The sequence below is a fragment of the Ictidomys tridecemlineatus genome, unplaced genomic scaffold (genome assembly GCF_052094955.1).
Source record: "Ictidomys tridecemlineatus isolate mIctTri1 unplaced genomic scaffold, mIctTri1.hap1 Scaffold_237, whole genome shotgun sequence".
In the NCBI taxonomy this organism is placed as follows: Eukaryota; Metazoa; Chordata; class Mammalia; order Rodentia; family Sciuridae; genus Ictidomys; species Ictidomys tridecemlineatus.
The window spans coordinates 64,161-84,956 of record NW_027522047.1 but is presented as its reverse complement, the minus strand read 5'-3'; the positions used below and the strand labels follow the sequence as shown (position 1 = coordinate 84,956).

Sequence of the window (20,796 nt, the reverse complement as noted above, 5' to 3'; positions counted from 1 at the left end):
CTCACCTGCTGCCCCTGGCTTCTGAGGAGAGGGAGTGGTGCCCACTCAAGTTAAGGGCATGCTGCCACCCACCCACTCCCTTCCTGCTAGGCCAATTCCATTTACTTCCTTGAAGTCATTTCCTTAAGAGCACAGCGAAGCCTTATACCCTTTATGAGGTCAGTCAGCCTGTAGTGGACATAGTGGCCCTGCTAGGCCTTGAAGAAACCAGAATGCTTTATTTAGGGGGGGGCGGGGTGGAGTGGGTACTGGGGACTGAACTCAAGTACACTCAACCACTGAGCCACATCCCCAGCCCTATTTTGTATTTTATTTAGAGACAGGGTCTCACTGAGTTGCTTAGCGCCTCGCTTTTGCTGAGGCTGGCTTTGGTTACTGGATCCTCTTGCCTTAGCCTCCCAAGCCACTGGCATTATAGGCTTGGGCCACTGCCCCTAACCTGGAATGCTTTTTTTGATCTGCAATATTCTCCCACTTGTCATTTCAAGGCAAAGTAAGGTTCAGTTCATGACAGACGATTCTTCTGAGATATTTGGGCTTTGTAGACGTAATCATGTTGAGGTCAAATTTGGCAAGGCAAAATATTTCCAAAAGCCACCTTGAATATTAATTTGGAAAAGTATTTTATTAATGAGAATTTATACCTGGCAAGCTAGTTTGGGTTGGTGGGTGGCTGCTCTGCTATTGAAAAGTTAAGAGAGTTGCTCTTGGTCCCTGCACCCACTGTGCCCACCATGTGAAAGTCAAGGTTGCAATGTAAATTGTAGATGGCAGATTCCTGCTCGGGTCCAGCCCCAGCAGGGTTCTAGGGGTCCTGAAAGAGGAGTGGCCTCCACAAAAGAAGAAGAGACTGGATGGCAGGTTGCAAGTTACAAGCAGCCTCCAGAAAAAATCTGCTGCCCCTAGAGAGGCCTTTATTTTTATACCTTTTTACAGGTGATTTTATCAGGTAGTGAATGAATAGCCTCAAAACCCAAAACTTCATTGATTTACATGATTTTCAAGAGTTACAATCTTTTCTGACATATATTGATTACCTAAGATATTGAGTACATTGTTTAAAATATTTTCCTATAACCTTAGCCAATCATGATTAAGCTTTTACGTTTTTCACCTCAACCACTAGGTGCTAGGCTATGCTACTTGAGTACATGTCTCCAGACCCATTATTAACTTCTAACTTTAAAGCATACCTATAATCATTTCAGTTATCTTTAACTTTAAATCATACCTCAGATTACTGGTAAGCTTTCTTACTTCTAAACTAAAGTCCCAGTAAAACTCATTTAAAATAGTGAAAGTTATTACTTAAAAGCTCACTACTCTGAAGTGCCTCTAAAATATATCTATAGTAATTTTAAATTATTTTATTTTTAATTTCCAAAGTAATTTTCTTTTTTCATATGACCTATTTAATTGCTGTCTTAGAGTTTCCTTGATCCTTGGTCAAAGCACACCAATTCTTATGTATTTGTAATCTTTAACTAAAGGGCAGACTCTGCACCTCAACCCATTTGTCATTTATATTAACTATGTGTTTCCCATTATCCTCATGAATTCCTGTGTAAGACAAAGGAGGGTCTGTTGGTGGGGGGAATGTATGTTGCACAGGTTATGTTTTTAAAATGGGGGGGACTTAATATAACTTGTTAAGTTTTTCTCAGGAATCTTGATTTGCAATCTTTTTCCCGTGAATTTCTTGAGGAATAACACTAATGTTTGTATCTTGAGAGAGATTGAAACACACCTTGTGGCATGTCTTAATTGTATCCTTCCTTACTCTCACTCTGGGAATTTTCCTGCAATCTCAGGCAACACGTACTTTTATTAATGATTGACATATGCCCTATTATCCATATCATGAGTATCACAAACAACACTTAACATTCCTTGGGGTTCTGGTTTCCAGATGTTGTGGCCCTGCATGGGCCACAGTTGCTCTGGGAGGCAGTAGGAGACTGCAAGACGACTGCATTGTATAGTAGGTGGGTATCCACAGCATCATCTGCAGCATGCTTGGGAGATGATGGTGCATAGGTATGGGAGAGGAAGGGGCAGTCTGAATGATGGTGCTGAGAAAGTGGTGGCCCTCTCCTCCATAAACAGCAGCCTTGGTGCCATTAGCATGGGCCAAATTCTTTTTCTGGCCTCCCTCTAGAAGATTTACATAGAAAACCTCTCCCCAATCAGCCTGATGAAAGATTTTCACCCAGAACTGCTCTCCCGCTGCTAGGAGCCTTGAGGGTGGGACAGATTTTCTTCTTTCAGGCATTCCTTTCCCCACTTTCATGGCAGCATGGAGCAGCCTGGGGTTGGCTCAGGGAGCACTGCTCGACCAACAAGCAGCAGGACTGTACCAGCTGGGGACAGCATGGCTGTCAGAGCTGTCAGAGCTGTAGTGGTTCATGGGAGAAAGCTTGGTCCCCACTTTGTTTTCTTGCATAGCATAACATTTATTTTTTTCACTTTTAAAATGTTTGTATTAGTGTATTGTAGTTATTCCTAATAATGAACAGTAGTGTGGTTCATTTTGACATAAGCATACATGCATGGAATATAATTGCTCCCTTGTAGTCCTCAGTGCTTACCTTCCTCGCTCTCCTTCTTTCCTCTGTTTCCCTTCCCCTTCTCTACTGGTCTTCTATTTATTTGTTATTTTTAATTGATGCTTTATAGGTCTACATAAAGGTGAAATTTATCATGGTATATTCATATATGTACCCAGCATAATTTGGTCAATTTCATTCAACAGTTGCTTCCGTTCCTGTCCTCTTCCATCATCTGCTATTTCCTTCCTCTGCTCCACTGATCTCCCTTTTTAATTTTTTTTTTATTTTTCACTTGATACATTCAGACATACATGACAATTATGTATAATATTTTGACATACATACGTGGAGTACACCCATTCCAATTGGATCCCATTCTTTTGGTTGTACACGATGTGGACTTACATTGGTCACGTATTCATATATGAGCAGAGGAAAGTTATATCTGCTTTGTTCTACTGTCTTTCCTATTCCCAGCCCTCCTCCCTTCCCTTCATTCCCTTTTGTATAATCCAATCAACTTCTATACTTCCCTTCATGCATTAGCATCCACATATCAGAGAGAACATTCAGCCTTTGGTTTGTTGGGATTGGGTTATTTCACTTACCATGATATTCTTCAGTTTCATCCATTTACTGGCAAATGCTATAATTTCATGCTTGTTTATGGATGAGTATTACTCCATTGTGTATATATAACACATCTCATTCTTTTATTAGTTCATCTGTTGAAGGGTACCAGGGTTGCTTCCATAGCTTAGCTATTGTGAATTGAGCTGCTATGAATATTAATGTGGATCCATAACTGTAGTATTTGGATTTTAACTCTTTTGGATATAAGTTTACAAGTGGGTAGCTGGGTAAAATGGTGGTTCTATTTTACATTTTCTAAGGAAACTCCATACTGTTTGCCACAGTACTTGCACCAATTTGCAGTGTAGTGTGAACGATTTTCCCCACATTTTTGCCAATATTTATTGTTGCCTGTATTCTTGATAACTGCTGCTCTGACTGGAGTGAGATTGCATCTCAGTGTACTTTTAATTTCTCTAACTGCTAGAGATGTTGAACATTTCTTCATATTTTCTTTATATATTTGTTGACCATTTGAATTTCTTTGTGAAGGGTTTTTGTTTTATTTGAATGTGTTCTGAATGATTCAAATACTCCTACACATATTCATATTTGTTTCTCTCCTCATTTCTAGCTTTCTTTTTCTTTTCATATTTCTTTTTTCCCCTGAAAGTCTCATTTTCCCTGCTCAGCATTGTGAGGGCTAGGGATTCTGATTAGTGTATTTTGATTTTTTTTGTGTGTGTGTGTGTGTGTGTATCATCTTTGCCACTACTCTTATCTCCCTTATCTCCCCCAACACCTTATCTTTTTCTTTATACTTTTTTAGTTGTAGTTGGACACAATATCCCATTTATTTCATTTTTAATGTGGTGTTGAGGATTGAATCCAGTGTCCCGCATGTGCAAGGCATGCACTCGACCACTGAGCTACAGCCCCAGCCCCCCGCCCTGCTTTTTCTATTCCTGAAGCCAAAGTTTTATTCTCTTTCTCATCTTTATGCTCTTCTGGTTTCTTTTCCCTTTTTACATTAATAAAATAAAGAAGGACACTACATACTTCTCAAGGGAACCATACTCCAACAAGACTTAACAATTACAAATATATTGTTAAATTTGTAATTGGAGATATATATATATATATATATATATATATATATATATATATATATATATTGGATATATATATCCAAACAATGGAGCATCTACATTCATCAAACTTTTCTCAAGTTCAAGAGTCAAATAGCTCACAACAAATAATTTTGGGTGCCTTTAATGCACCTTTTTCACCACTGGATAGATCTTCCAAACAAAAGCTGAACAAAGAAACTACAGAACTCAATAATACAATCAATAAATTAGACTTAACTAATATATATAGAATATGTCATCTTTCAACGAGAGAATACACTTTCTTCTCAGCAGCACATGAATCCTTCCCTAAAATAGACCATATGCTATGCCATAAAGCAACTCTTATCAAATATTAAAAATAGAGATACTACTCTACATTCTATCAGATCATAATGGAATGATATTAGAAATCAATGATAAAATAAGAAATAAAAGCTACTCCAACACTTGGAGACTAAATAATATGCTATTGAATGAACAAGGAGACACCAAGGAGGAGATTAAAAAATTTTAGAGGTGAAAGAGAACACAGATATGACTTATAGAAATCTCTGGGACACTATGAAGGAAGTTCTAAGAGGAAACTTCATTGCATGGAGTTCATTCCTTAAAAGAAGAAAAAGCAGGGGCTGGGGTTGTGGCTCAGTGGTAGAGCACTTACCTAGCAGTGCGAGGCCCTGGGTTCTATCCTCAGCACCACATAAAAATAAATAAAAATAAAAGTATTGTATTTAACTAAAAAAATAAATATTAAAAAAGAAGAAGAAGCCAACATATAAATGACTTAACATTACATCTCAAAGCCCTAGAAATCTACACCAAAAGCCCAGTATAAGATAGGAAATAATTAAAATCAGAGATGAAATCAATGAAATTGAAAGAAAAGGAACAATTTAAAAAATTGACAGAACAAAAAGTTGGTTCTTTGAAAAAATAAATAAAATTGACAGATCCTTAACCATGCTGATAAAGAGAAGGAGAGAATAAACTCAAATTACAAATATACAGGATGAAAAAGGAAATATCACAACAGACACTACAGAAATATGGAACATAATTACAAATTATTTTTGAAAACTTGTACTCCAATAAAATAAAAAATATCAAAGGCATCGACAAATTTCTAGAGTCATGTGATTTACCCAAATTGAATCAGGATGATACACACAATTTAAACAGATCAAGTTCAAGTGATGAGATAGCAAACAACATCAGAAATCTACCATCCAAGAAAAACCCAGGACTGGATGGATACGTAGCTGAGTTCTACAAGACCTTTAAAGAAGAACTATCACCAATACTCTTCAATTTCTTTCAGGAAATAGAAAAAGAGACAGCACTTCCAAACTCATTCTATGAGGCCAATATCACCCTGATTCCAAAACCAGGCAAAGACACATCAAAAAAAAAAAAAAAAGAAAGAAAACTTCAGACCAATATCTCTAATGAACATAGATGCAAAAATTCTCAATAAAATTCTGACAAATCGATTACAAAAACATATCCAAAAGGTCATGCACCACAATCAAGTGGGACTCATCCCAGGGATGCTAGATTGGTTCACCAATTATATTTATTGATTTCATACAGAAATCAATAAATATAATTCATCACATAATAGTCTTAAAGATAAGAATCATATGTTGGGCTGGGGATGTGACTCAAATGGTAGCGTGCTCCCCTGGCATGCGTGCAGCCCACGTTCCATCCTCAGCACCCCATACAAAACAAAGATGTTGTGTCCACAGAGAACTAAAAAAAAAAAAAGAAGGGACTTTAAAGGGTAAATTTCAGGGTGTGTGAATTTCCTCTCAATATGTTTTTGTTTAAGAAAACAACTGAGACTACTGCATCTAGCAAGATTCTCAGCATGGCTAGACACAGTGCCGCCTGGCTGCTGCTGAGAGGCTGTTATCATCAAGCAGTGCTGGAAAGCCCCAGGCCCCATGTCTGCCCATTCATGAGGTCTGGGGCTCCCTGTGGGGTTGCCCCATCCCTACTCAAAGCTGAGCAGGGCAGCTGCAGGCAGGAGGCAGGCTGCTCACAGAGTGTCATATTACCCAGGCCTGGGATCACCCACAGTGTTGGTTACTTAGGGTCCATTTGGGACCACCCTTTAGCTTGCTTGGGCCAACTCAGCTGCCCTACTCCCATGTCTGAGGCAGCAAGGGCAGTAGCCCCTCACTGCCCAGCCAGGCTGGCTGCACTATGAGCACTGTCCCAGAACACTTACTGACCTCAAGAGCAGCCAGCCAGACCCAGGACATGAGCCTGTCCCTCTGTTGCTCACCCTGCATTCTGTGGAGGACACAGAATGAATGGCAGGAAGACCCTGCCCCAGAAGATGCCACTCCCCTCCACCCCACCCCCAAACCTGCCACCCCCTGTGCACGTAGGTCGTTATTACCTTCTTGAACCTGATCAATTAAAAATGGAAAGAGCTCATCTCCTTCCAGCCTCCTGGCCTGTCATGAACATCCAGAGGCTTGGGAAGCATTGGGCTCTGCCTCCTGCAGCAAGAGGGCATGGGCTGAGTGACACACCCCCCTCAGATAGGAGAGAGCCCTTGGGCCCCTGCCTCCACTACCCCCTTTCCTCTAGACCCAGGTCTCGCTCACATGTGAACTGGGTTCCCCAGAGAGTTTGCAGTGCGTGAGTCTTGACTTGCTCAGCACTTCAGCGAGCTTCTGACCCTGGCCCCATCTCAGGCAGCTTGTAAAAGACCAAAGGACCAGCCATGGGGCCAGCTATAGACAAACTGCTCTGCATCTCTATGACACTCCACACTGGAGCAATTCAGATGCACAGCATGGTCCCTAGGGAATAGTGCCTCTTAACCACAGCAGTTCCTACTGGACTGTGATTTGTGACTACACTGTGGCACCTTGCAAGGAAGACACACACAGGGTCAGCAGCACCTCACAGGATGAGGACCTCAACACCTACATCCTCTATCCTCAGAGCTCAGAGGCATCACAAGGTCATAGCCAGCCTGCCAGGCTGCATGTGAAAAAGGGGGCTCCTTGTGCACAGACTCACCCAGCAGAAGACAGCCTGGTTTTCTGTGGCTGTTTCTCAATGGGACCTGGGAATGGACCAAGGAGAACTCATAGAGAGTCTGGTGGGGACACAGCCTATCCAGGATGACAGGTTGTGTTGTGCCCTCTCATACCCTGATGCCTCCACCCACAGTGCCCCTTCCTGCAGAGAAGGCTGGCCTCACAACCATCACCAGCCAAGGGCAGAACTTCCAGAGTCACAGCAGTTTGGGGGAAGGTGGGAAATGTAGGCAAGTCTGCCCCAAGTCCACGGCAACCTCTCTCGGCCTGCTCTAAATGTTCTCATTTCTTTCCTCAGAAAAGAATCCAGCAGTTTCTCCAGTTTTGTCCTAAGAAACCATGGCTTCCTCACTCTGTCTCAGGACATCAGTGTTCAGAGCTCTATCCTGAGTCCTGGGCTAGCATCCCTCCTTCATCACTAAGGAGATTTCACACAAAAAAGTAGAGTTCTGTTCCTGGGCAGAGAGCTTGGAGATGTCCCTGATGTCAAGAGTTAAGCCCCTCATATCCCAGCCCCCAGCCCAGGGGCACATCAAAATGTGTGAAGGAGAGACTGACCAACTGCCCTGAAATCTCAGCATTTCACACTCACCAAGCACAGGGGCAGAATTGTCTTCCTGTTCAACATGGCAGGCTGACCACATGATAAACTTCCATGTCCTCCCTCAAGACCTCATTGATGTAAGACTAAAGGTATGCAAAAGTAGAAAGCTCTTGGCCAAAAGGAGCCCCCAGTGACAAAGAGAAAATTCCTTTCTGGATCAATAGGAACTGGTTTTGGAAGCAACACTCTGAACAATGCACTGCTGCTGAAGTGGGGGCCCTGCTCCAGGAGAGACTGTGGGTGCCATATCCCGATAACGTGCAGACACTTGCACATGATCAGGTATTACACATGTCACTCGGGATGTATCTTGTTAACTTGACTCATCACCAATACCTATCCATGCAAAGTGTGGGAGCCTGAGGTGCTGCTTGTTCCTCTCTGAGGAGGGGATAGTGAACACCCACACCACCCAAAACCCTGTCTTGACAGGTATAATGTCCTAATCTCCAGGGAAATGTGATGGACCCTCACCCCTGGGGGCTGCAGAGCACTCAAAATGTGGCTACTGCCACTGAGGAATTAAAATTTTATTTAACTTTAGTTGATTCCAATTGTAATAGCCAAAGATAACTAGTGGCTGCTAAATTGGATAGTGCAGATGCTACACTACAATTAAATGGCACCTTTTACAGAGTGGACACAACTGTCATGGTGGTAGTACTAGTGATGTTAGTAACAGTAACAAAGTAATGGCTCCAATCACTAACCTGTTTTTACCATAAAATCATCCCCCTAATCATGGTGAGGTGTTTTAAAACTAGTACCTTGTGGTGGTTGATGGTTTTTGATGTGCAAGAATCTCACATTAGATTTCTTGCCTTCTCTTAAGTAGAAGTGAATGGGGTACTTGACATCACACTGCAGAGTCCATGTGACCCTTTTGCATATGGGACAACCCAGGCAAACCTGCTGTAGGCACAGTTTCAGCAGAGGGGGAGTTCAGAGAGGAACTGAACAGTTTCACTTGGCTTGAGCACATACATCTCCCAGGTCCCCAGCTGCTGGAGTCAGCCTAGGCAGGATGGCCCTGTGTCTACCCTCTGCCCTGGGCTCACCTGTTTTTTTTTTCTTAGTTGTGGATAGGTCTTTAACTTTTTTTATTTATAAATGATGCTGAGAATGGAACACAAGGACTCTGACATGCAAGGCAAATGTGCTATGACTGAGCTACACTCCCAGCCAATGTGGCAACTTTTTTTAAAAAAGTGTCACAGATATTATTATATAGGAATATGTATACAGATATGTAAAAGTATTTTTAAGAAATAAAACACTAGAGGGACAGGGGATGTAGCTCAGCGGTAGAGTGCTCAACTGGTATAGGAGAGGCCCTGGGTTTGATCCTCAGCACCACATCAAAATAAATCAATAAAATAAAGGCATTGTGTCCAAATACACTCCCTCAAAAAAACCTAGTAAAAATATATTTTGTATATGCATGTAAAATGATTACAGTGGACCACTTCTTGGTAAAATTAAAAAATTAGCCACAGTACCAATGAATGACTCATTTAAATTGAAATTCTTGGACTAAAGGTAGGCATGTCCTTTAAATTTTGGCATATTTTCTGAAACTTCTCTGCAGAAGAGTTCTGACAATTTTGTATTGCAATTATCAGAACTTGAAAATTCCATTTTCCAACACTGTTAACATTAGATTTTCTCACTATCTTGATTCTTTGTATTTGATAGGCAAACACACACATATACTTTATGTTTCCTTTGGATTCCTCTATTGTGATTTGGATTACTAAATTTTTGGTATGTCATCTTTTATAAACAGCAGATACTGGGTTTTACCACTTTTGTAGGCTCTTTGCTTCTCCCTATTGACTTGTAGGAGGTCCCTATGTTATTAAGTTCTCAGAAGCAGGGCAGATTCCCCCAGAAACATCACCAAAAACCTGTTTTCTAGCAATTGGCCACAGTTTTGCCTCTTGCAGAGAGCTCTTTGCCAGCTTGACCTGAGAACTTCCCGTTACTCTGGCCTCTCAAAACTTGCACCGCCTCCCAATCACCTTGCCCTGTGGACCAAGCTTTGAACATAGTTTGCCTTGAGAATCCTCAACATCTCAACCATTAGATACCCTTCAGTGAGTGCAGTGAATCATGTAAGCTCTGTCCCAGGGGAGAGAAAGTCCATACCGCTGTGACAGTTTCCTATAAATAAGTGTCTGCAATTCTGCGTATTTCAATATTCACTATTATGTGGTCAAATGGAAATCCTGGAGACAGTTATGGAGATTTTGTGGAATGGTTTTCATTAACTCAGAAAGGAAAGATAGGAAATAAAAATAATTACTAAAATTTAATCATTCATAAATAAATAATAAATTTAATTATTAAATAATTATTGAAGTTTCATAAAGGGAAGTATCGAGAAGTCTATAAAAAATGACTTCATTTCATCACTGCCTTTGAGAAGATGAAGAGTAGCCGTAGTATTTCTAGCACTAAGACAAATTCACCACTGGGATGTAATTGAGAGAGGGCTTCTTTCCACTTGATATATTTTGTATGAATATTCACTGACCTGTGTTGTTTGGTTTTCTGGCATTCCCTCTTATTTGGATTCAGACTTGCCCAGGGCTACCCTGGAATAGGCCATATTCATACCAGAAAGACAGATTACTAAACCCCAGTTAGGATATGTAAATGATACACATATCTTTCAGTTCTTAAGATTCTCATTTTATTTGTAGACACTAAAAATTGTTGAACCATCTCTAGGAAATTTCCAGTTTCCAGGAAAGGAAGATACAGTCCTTCCTCTCATTCTGTCTGTCTCCCTGGCTGTGGAGTCTGTATGTGTTCAGGGGATTTTCAAATATTTGACAAGGGCCCAAATTCCCATGATTGTTCAAAGCAAAGGCCTTATAGGAATTGTGCCCTGTTCTCATTAACCATGCAAGGATACTCCTAGGAAATTTGTATCAGCATAAAGGGATAGTTATGAAAAGAGTGTGAAGCGATAGATTCTTTATTCATTGGTAAATTTTTCTATGATTTTTATTCTCTTTTATATTAAGTGGAACTTACCTGAACTGTCAGTTAAAAATGAGAAACAATGCCACTAAAGCCTAGAGTAGTCAGCTCTTTGCTGCTCTGAAGACAAGATCTGATCAGAACGATTTAAGGGGAGGAAAAAAGTTTCTTTGGGGGCTCACACATTCAGAGGTCTCAGGCCATTGAGAGCAGACTCCATTCTTTGCAACCTCAGAAGAGGCTGAACATCATAGCAGGAGAGTGTGGCAGAGGGAAGTAGCTGACATGATCATCAAGAAGCCGAGAAAGAGATTTCCACTTTCCATCTACAGGTACACAGCCCAAAGACTTGACCCCCAAGACAGACCTTCTCCACCTGAACCCCACCTGCCTTCAGTTACCAGCCAACTGATCCCAGCAGGTGAGGAGTTCACAGATTGGGTGAAGGCTCTTGACACCCTATTAACTTCTACTATCCAAAGATTCAAAGGAAAATTAACAAGAAGAGAAAACAGCCTCCTCCACCCAACACTACACAGCATGGTTGGAAAATATCCAACAGAACCACAAAAGGCTCTAAGGATGTATCCCAAGAGTTGTGACTGGATGAATATGTTACAAAGAAGCCACCTTTGTCAATACCTGCCATGGCCACTCAATCAAATGAGAACAACTAAGATATTCCTGTACCATCTCTTCCTAATTTTCTCAAAGAAACATCAAATGGTACAAATGCTAAACAGAGGAAAGGGAGAAAAGGCAGATCCAAGGACCAGCTCTCTTTTGTCATCAACTCTGAGTGGCCCAGCTCCCATGGAATTTGACTTGCCTGCTGAACAACCAGTATTAGGCCACCTAATTTGATATTCAGCCAGGGCCTGCCTCAGAAAGGTACTACAGAGCAAATACAGGTGCAGGTTCTCCTTTGATTTCATGCCCTGGAATAATTGTGAGTATCCTTTCTTCCTCAAGAAGAGGCAGATAATAGCCCACCCTTGGTGGACAGCTAACCCTGGATACCATACGTGGTAACAGAAAACAAAAAAAAAAAAAAGAAAGAAAGAAAGAAAAAGAAGAACAGCAAAAAGGCTTACTGAACCTTGATCCCTCCAGATGATCCAATTTTCTGCAACCCATACAAAGGATCATGCCAAGGACATGGACTTTGCAGATATTCACTGTCCCCAAACCTCTCAACATGCACTCCACTCCAAAATCCTCTCACCCTGGTTTGGATTCTTGTCAGGAAAATGCCTGAGTGTGTAAACCCATGCTGCCCGGAAATGACTGTAGAGCAGGGGAAAGTCCGGCACTCAGAGTGGAAGCCTCCAGCATCCATCCACTTCCAAGTCTAGGCTCTGGCAGGAGATTGCACTTGTTTGTGTTCCCTGTGGGTCTCTCTGGGCCTTGCGCACCAAGGGTCCCACTTGGTGCTGCTATGCCCTCCTGGCAGCTCTCCAAATATCTTCCAGTGTCAGGGACAGGTGGACTGCCAGCGTATTGACGTTAGCGTGAACGGGTCAGCAGAGGAGCTTTCATTCCTGGCGGCATCCCAGGAAGATCCAACCCAAGCAGCAGCTCAGCGGTCATGTTAGGAGGGGAGACCTTGGCACGGAACCCCAAGAAGGCATGTCCTTTTCAACACATGAGGCCCCAACTTCTTCAGCCCCTGGAAGTGGAGCGTGGTTCTCCTGGTGGCCTGTCCAAGGTGCCCTCAGGGCAATCCTGCTCCTTCCAGTGCCCTGGACCCAGCAGCTGTCCCCGGCCTGGCAGGACCCTGCAGTACCACTAGGCGGCGCCGTCCGCGGTTAGTCGCACCAGGCAGGCAGAGCGCCCTGCAATCCCTTATCCCAGAGCCAGCATTGGGGGCTCCACAGGTGCAGCGAACCTGGGAGGGCCGGAAGGCTGGTGAGCACTAGGAGGACGCAAGGATCATCCCAGGTAGCACCAGCTCCAGCAGCCTTGCTCTCCTGTCGTGTTCCTCTAGGGCCTGACTCCACTGACAGTTGGCCCAGTCAGCGAACTGTCTTAGGTTCCTGGGGACCCCAGGGAGCGGCTACTGGGGACAGCTGAGGGCAATTGTGCATCCAAGGCAGCTCAGCAGGTTAGGGGAACTTGGAGCTCAACATGCCACTAACTCTGTCTGGCTGCCCTTCCATTCCTAGAAAACCAATCTAGGATATTGAGATTGCTGCACCTGGGGCAGAATGTAGGTTAAGGGCAGGTGCAGGTGGGCCCCTTGTTTTCTAGGGAGGGCAGCAAGGGAGGGAGTCCCTGAACATGGGTGTCAGAGGGAAGGAACAAGAGAGCAAGGGAGCTTCCAGCGCAGTGCACCATCTGCACCAGCCAGGCCCTACTATGGTGACAGCGGCTGTAGCACCTTCAGCAGCAGCTGCTGCTGCTGCTGCTGCTGCCAGGCACCAGGTCCAGTCCAGAAATCCTTTGGGCCCTACTGGCTAGATATTTCTGCCAGTAGGCCTGAACCTGAGGGTTCTTCCTCTTGGCCTGCCTCTTGGCTCTCAGACATAAAGCCCTCTGAGAAAATGCAGGGGGTTCTTGGGGCAATCCCTGGATGAAGAGATTTCACCAGAGTGTCACAGCCCCTGCCAAAAAGATGCTTCACAAAGGTCTGTGGCATGAGTGCATCAAGTGACCTGTAGGAACCTTATCATCAGGCTCAACCAGGGCTTCCTGTCAATTTCACACATCAGCCTTGATAGAGGAGTGGAAATGTAGACATTTCTAAAGTTGGATATTAAAAATGGGGAGAGCTCAACATTTTTCTGTGGAGCCCTGAATCCAGAAAGGAGTCGGGAATGAGAGGATGGTATTTATTTCACAGACACTGAAAGAAGTCGGTATTTATTTGCCTCTGACAAATATCAGTAGCATCATCAGCTTCAATATACCATCAGCAAGAAGTATGGGCAGAAGATTCTGAAGCAAAAATCGTAATAGACAAGACTACAACTTCCACAGAATATAAGGCTCTTGCAAGTTCTGAGCCATTTCTTCTTAATTGTAGTGAACAGCAGATCACACATGTGCTAATCTTGCTTTTCTGGGAGAGGATGGAAGAGGGAAGACTTTTCTGGCAGAATAGGACCTTCACCTAACTTCCAAACCAGAAAACAACCATTCTATGAGTCAGATTTTCATCATTTGAACGAAATACCTGAGGCAACTGATGTATAAAGACATCTGGATGTTCTAACCCAAGCACTAAGGATCCTTTGTGTTGCTCCTGTAGAAAGGGAAGCATAACATGATGTAAGCACATGGCAGAGCAAGCTGCCCTCCTCATGAGCTAGGAAGCCCTGGAGCACAGGCTGGGCCTACAATCTCCTCTGGGGGAAATGCACAGTGACCTGAGAACTTCCCATTACCCTGACCTCTCCAGACTTACACCGTCTCCCAATCACCCTGCCCTGTTGACCAAGCCTTTAACATATGTGCCTGGAGAGTCTTCAACATCCCAACCAAGCTACCCTTCACTGAGTGCAGTTAATCATGAAGCCCTGTTCCTAGGGGAGAAAAAGTAAATACCATGGTGACAGTTTCCTACTCATAGGTGTCTTCAACTCTATGTACTTCAATATTCACTATTATGTCGTCAAATGAAAATCCTGGAGAAAGTTCTGGAGATTTTTGTAAAATTCTTTTCGTGAACTCAGAAAAGAAAGATAGGACATAAAAACAATTATTAAATTTAATCATTAATTAATAATTAAATGAACTTACTTATTCAGTAATTATTGAAGCTTCATATAGAGAATTTCAGAGAAGACTATAAAAAAAAATAAATGAATTCCACAACTGCCTTCATTAAGATGAAGAACAGCGGTAGTCCTTCTAGAACTAAGACAAATTTGCAACTGTGATGCCATATGAAGAGGACTTCTTTTCACTTTATATGTTTTGTATTAATATTCACTGTCCTGTGTTACTTTGTTACCTGGCATTCCCTCTTATTTGGATTCAGACTTGCCCAATGCTTCCCTAGAGTAGGAAATATTCATACCAGAAATACAAATCAATAAACTCCAGGAAGTACATGCAAAGGATCCACATATCTTTCAGTTCATAAGATTTTCATTTTATCTACACACATGAACAATCATTGAAATATCTCTATGAAAGTTCATCTTTCCAGGGAAGGAAGATGCAGTCCTTCCTGTGATTGTCTGTCTCCCTATCTGTGGAGTCTGTGTCTGTTTGGGGGATTTTCAAATATTTGACAAGGGCCAAAATTTCTTTGATTGTTCAAAGCCAAGTCATTATTCTAAGTGTGCCCAGTTTTCAATAACCATATAATAATACTCCTAGGAAATTTGTACCATCATAAAGGGACAGTTATCAAAAGAGTGATAAGTGATAAATACTTTCTTATTTGGTAAATTTTTGTATAATTTTTTTTCTTTAGTATTAAAGTGAGCTTACCAAAACCGGAAGTTAAAAATGAGTAACAATACCAGTGAAGCCTAGATTTGTCAGCTTTTTTGCTACAGTGAAGACCCAATCTGATCAGAATTATCTTAGGGGAGCAAAGTTTATTTGGGGGCTCATGAGTTCAGAGGTCTCAGTCCATAGAGAGCAGGCTCCATTCTTTGGAACCTCAGGTGAGACAGAATATCATGGCAGAAGAGTGTGGCAGAGGGAAGTAGCTGACAGGATGATCAAGAAGCAGAGAAAGAGATTTCTACTTTTTACTTACAGATAGATATCCCACAGCCTTGACCAAAAAGACAGACCTCCTCCAGGTCTGGAGGCACCCTGCTTGCCTTCAGTTACCTTCCAACCAATCCAAACAGGTGAGTAATTCACAGATTGGGTTAAGGCTCTTGATGCCCAATTAACTTCTACTCTCCAAAGATTCAAAGAAGTATTTACCAGAAGAGAAAACAGCCTCTGAAACCCAACACAGCATGTTTGGAAAGTATAAAAAACAAAAACAAAAAAGACAATAAAAATGTATCCAGGCGGCGGGGGACACGGCGGCCGCCGCGGGGCTCGAGCGGGCAACGGCGTCGGCGGCGACGGGTCCTCCTCCTCCTCCTCCTCCTCCTCCCTCACCCCCTTGCACCTCCTTTTCTTCCTCTTTACTTTCCGGCCGGATCTCGTCCACTTCCCCTAACAGCGGCCCGGATCTTACGTAAAGGCATGACTTCCCAGCACCTCAGGGAAAATAGGGTGCAAGCCCAGAAACTATTTCCCCACCACCACTTGTTGAAAAACTGATTTGAAGGCGTCTCCGGGTGTGAATAAACGGAAAGTGCCAGGATTTGATGTGTCTCAGGTTTTGCGCTGGAGACCCTTCACTACTAAGTATCAAGGAAAAAAACTGGAAACTAATCCGAACCTAATTCAGGATTAAAATGGAACGATTTGTAGTAACAGCACACCTGCCCGAAACCGTTCTAAGACTGCTTTGTATGTGACACCCCTGGATCGTGTCACTGAGTTTGGAGGTGAGCTTCACAAAGATGGAGGAAAACTCTTCTGCACTTCTTGCAATGTGGTTCTGAATCATGTTCGCAAGTCTGCAATCAGTGACCACCTCAAGTCAAAGACCCATACCAAGAGGAAGGCAGAATTTGAAGAGCAGAATGTGAGAAAGAAGCAGAGGCCCCTAACTGCATCTCTTCAGTGCAACAGTACTGCGCAAACAGAGAAAGTCAGTGTTATCCAGGACTTTGTGAAAATGTGCCTGGAAGCCAACATCCCCCTTGAGAAGGCCGATCACCCAGCAGTCCGTGCTTTCCTGTCTCGCCATGTGAAGAATGGAGGCTCCATACCTAAGTCAGACCAGCTGAGGAGAGCATATCTGCCTGATGGATATGAGAATGAGAATCAGCTCCTCAACTCACAAGATTGTTGACAAGGAGGTTACCACCTTTGTGATCAAGATAATAATGTGGAGTATTAAAGTTATGTGTTGATTGTGTGGTTCATTTTTATATTTATTTCATTTAAAATCATGTGATGCAGAATAGTTTTGCAATGTGTATATAGTTGCAGGCAAAAAAAAAAGAAAGAAAAAAAACCTCACTGCAAAACTTACTATTAATTAATTTTAGTCACCAATGGTATAAAGCAAAACTTAGGTATAAGAGTGTGCTAGGATACCTGAAGTCTGATGGTTATCTTTAAAATTGATGGGTTTTCTCCTGAAATGTTTGTGCATGAAAGAACAGCCCTGCTTTTTTAACCCTGTTGCCATATATGATTATTCCTTGTGAGATTACTTAATTATTTGGATTGATGACTAGCCTAGGAAATTGAAGCTGCTGCCAGGCAACACCACTTACAGTAACTTAAAGAAATTATTTCTGATTAGAGGATCCTCTTCAAAATGGAAGAGATGGTGGGAAACTGTTCTTATATCTTCAGATCCCTAGTAGAAACGATTGTTTATTTTGAACAGTTTTATTTGTATATGAAATACTTACCTAAGTACCCTTCAATTCCTCATTCTTTTCTCCCCCCTTTTTCAGGCTTGTATTTAGTTAGCAGCTTCTAGTGACCAAAAGACTAAAATCTTTCTTTTAATGTCAGTGCCAAAAAAAATATTGGGGATTTTGCAGTGACAAGATTTTAGTCTCTTATTATAAACACAAACTTTTGAACCATAGCTTTCATTTTAAGCATCATCTTAAATTTGTCTTGGTGTCACTTCAGGACTGATGTTTTAATTTAAACTGGTAGATATTTCGTGGTTGAGTTTCCTTTTTTTATGGAGAATTAGTAGTAACTTTTTGGCTGACAGATAAATAATAAAGAAATTGCTTTCTACACTTTTAATTTTTCCATAAAATTTTATAAGAGTTTATTTAGGTAAATAGACTAGACTAGAAACAAGTTTACTTACTTTCTTTTTATCTGCTTTGCCTCTGGTGGTATAAGGTTTTTAAACATGAATGGTAAACAATTGTCTAGGAAAATCTGGTGAGACTTTGTAGTGGAGATCTAGCAGTATCCTGCATAGCTGTTTGGGTGAGGAAATAATCAGTTCTGTTAAAGGTCAACCATGTTCAGAAAATGATCTCTTCCTGAACCTCACTGTCCTATAGGATTGTCAGAGTACTGTAGCCCAGCTAAGTTCTCTCCATCAGAGATCCAAATTATAGTTTTTAAAAATTTAACAGCTGAAAACTTGAACCAGAGCTTTATTAAAAATTGGTAGTTGTTTGAAAACATTCAAGTTAAAAATATTGATAAAATTTATTTCTATTACAAAGCAGTGACAAATGATGCCCTATGTTACTTTTAGAGGGAGTTATCTTTGAGGTCATTTTTACCATATATCTTCATTTAAAAAAAGAAAAAAACAAAGTGAGTAAGAAAATACTAAACATCTTAAATGTCTTAAAAATTTAAGTTCCTAATTCAAATGGTCAGAGTGGCTATCTAATATTAAATTTTCTTTTCATTTTTAAAAGCCTGCTACCAAAATCACTTTGTCAAAATTTGAACTTTTAATTTTTCTCATGTTTGGTTATGTTAAAGTAGCACAATAAATGCTTAGAGTAGTGCTCTTATTGGTAAAGCACATACACAAGGAGACCAGCAGCAAAACAACCAAAATGTGTTTTGCTTTTACTTCTTGAAAAGAATTTGCAGGCAACCATGTTTAATTTGAATTTTTTAATATGGTAGAAGATCTAAGAAGCTAGGAAAATAATTGAGTTATCTAGAACATTTTCAGAATACAAAAATAAATTTATATATACAATCATTCCAATTTTTTGAAACTCCTTGTGATTTAGACTACTCCCTGTTGTTTGAGTATTATTTGCACTACTATTAACTATGTAGTGGAAGACCAAATTAGACCCCAGCAAACTGACTGATGTTACACTAGAAAAATCAGTAATTCACATTTGAGTTTCTAGCAGTTATTTCTTATTTGATGATAATTTAGGTCCTGTGTATTTTATTGTGTTCTTTCAGGCTCCTGACTGTTCCCACATTCACTGTATCTAGGGAATTAGTCCATTCTGTTAAGATTATATCATGTCCTTAGAAGACTTTTCCATCCTAAAGTGGGGGGAAGGGGTAATATTAGTGTTTCTTTACTGATTATGAACCGTTCATTCCCTGAAACTGGTTAACTTTGTCTTGTGGTTAAATAAGAATGATTGTTTTAGCCTGCTCAAACTGATAAAGATCCATGAAACCATGATTGGCATATGTTAGGTAACAAATGAGAATGTCCAAGAGGCTCTGGAGGTAGAGTGAACATGTGTACAGAAGCTTTCAATCTTAACTATATAGTGTTAGTGTGATGCTATCCTATTGGAAAAATAGCAACTTTTTTCTGTTTTATAAGTTGTATGCATAAACATAAGATTTGTAATGTTTCATTTATAAACTGCCTTCAACACATGCTTACATGTCAGTAGTATTTTCCCAAAGTATGGTAGTATGTCTTCCAGAATCTCACTATATGCTTACAGTAAATAGTTCCTAGCTTGTTGAAATGTTGAACATTTAATTGGTTTCTTTTTGATTATATGGGGCATATAACAAGCCTGAAGGACATTGTAATCATTTTTACAGGGTGAAAATTCAGAAAGATTTTGTATGAGAGCCTACATATATAGTTACTTTATCCATTATCATCTTTGATTAAGGCTTTTTTTTTCTCCCTCAAATGCTACTTCCAGTTAATGCATTTGACCTACCGAATTTTCAGGGACCAGCAAACCTTAAAAAAGTTCTGCATCTTACCTGTTGTAATCACCTAAGTATCAGTTTGGGATTATTCTGAAGTATTAATTTTTTAAAAGCTATTTTAAGTACAATTGGTAAGATGGCCACTCTGAAAGTTCCGTGTTAAAACTTTTGCCTAAAAGAATTTGTGTGTGTATCTTAATGGAAAATACCTACAAGCAAAATAAAATTTAAGATGGCCCAAAACAAAAGCCACAGTTTACCATTGATGCTTAGTCTTTGTAAGGGCTCTCTGTTTTGACTCACTTCAACTGCCATTTAATGAGGGCAGATAACCTTTAAACATGTTAATTTGATTGATTTACATGGAAGGTTAGTTCTGTAATTTCATTTAAAATATTACCTAAAATTGCTTTAGCTTCTGGTCAGCACTGATTAAAATGTGAATAGTCAAGTGGCTCTTTTAAACCTTGGTTTATATCAACCCTTACTATCATAGATTTCTGAGGTAAATACAGTTCTTATCTAGTGGTATTTTACTTGTATCCGGAATACTGTATTAATTAAAATTTTACTATGTTAATTTTTGTATTCTGTGCTTATTTTTTGTTGTTGTTTTGCTTATGCATGTATCCTTAGTATAAATGTATTGCTTTTTAATGAGGTTTTGTCTTTGTGACTTTTAGAAATAAATTTCAAAAAGTTGTTTCAGAAAAAAAAAATGTATCCAAAGAGTTGTGACCAGATGAATAGCTTACAAATCAGCCACGTTTGTCAATACCTGCCATGGCTGCTCACTCAAATGAGAACAACTAAGATATCCCTGCACCAGCTCTTCCTCATTTTCTCAAAGAAACATCAAATGGTACAAATGCTAAACAGAGAAAAGGGAGAAAAGGCAGTGCCGAGGACCAGCTCTCTTTTTTCATCACCTCTAGCTTGCTCAGCTCACATAGAATTTGACTTCCATGCTGACAACTAGTATTAGGCCTCCTAATTATACATTCAGCCAGGGAGCCTGCCTCAGAAAGGTACTATAGAACAAATTCTGGTGCAAGTTCTCCTTTGATTTCAGGCCTTGGAATAATTGTGAGCATCCTTTCTTCTTCAAGAATAGGCAGACTAACACCCCACCCTTGGTGGACAATCATACCTGGACACAATATGTGGGAACAAAAAAGAAAGAAAAAAGAAAAGAACAGAAAAGACAAGAGAGA

General features: G+C 40.8%; 1 pseudogene; it reads left to right on the top strand.

Annotated features, from left to right (window-relative positions):
- The first annotated feature begins 15,891 nt into the window (after positions 1-15,891).
- LOC144373114 (CGG triplet repeat-binding protein 1-like) lies at positions 15,892-20,162 on the top strand (annotated as a pseudogene).
- Positions 20,163-20,796: the final 634 nt, after the last annotated feature.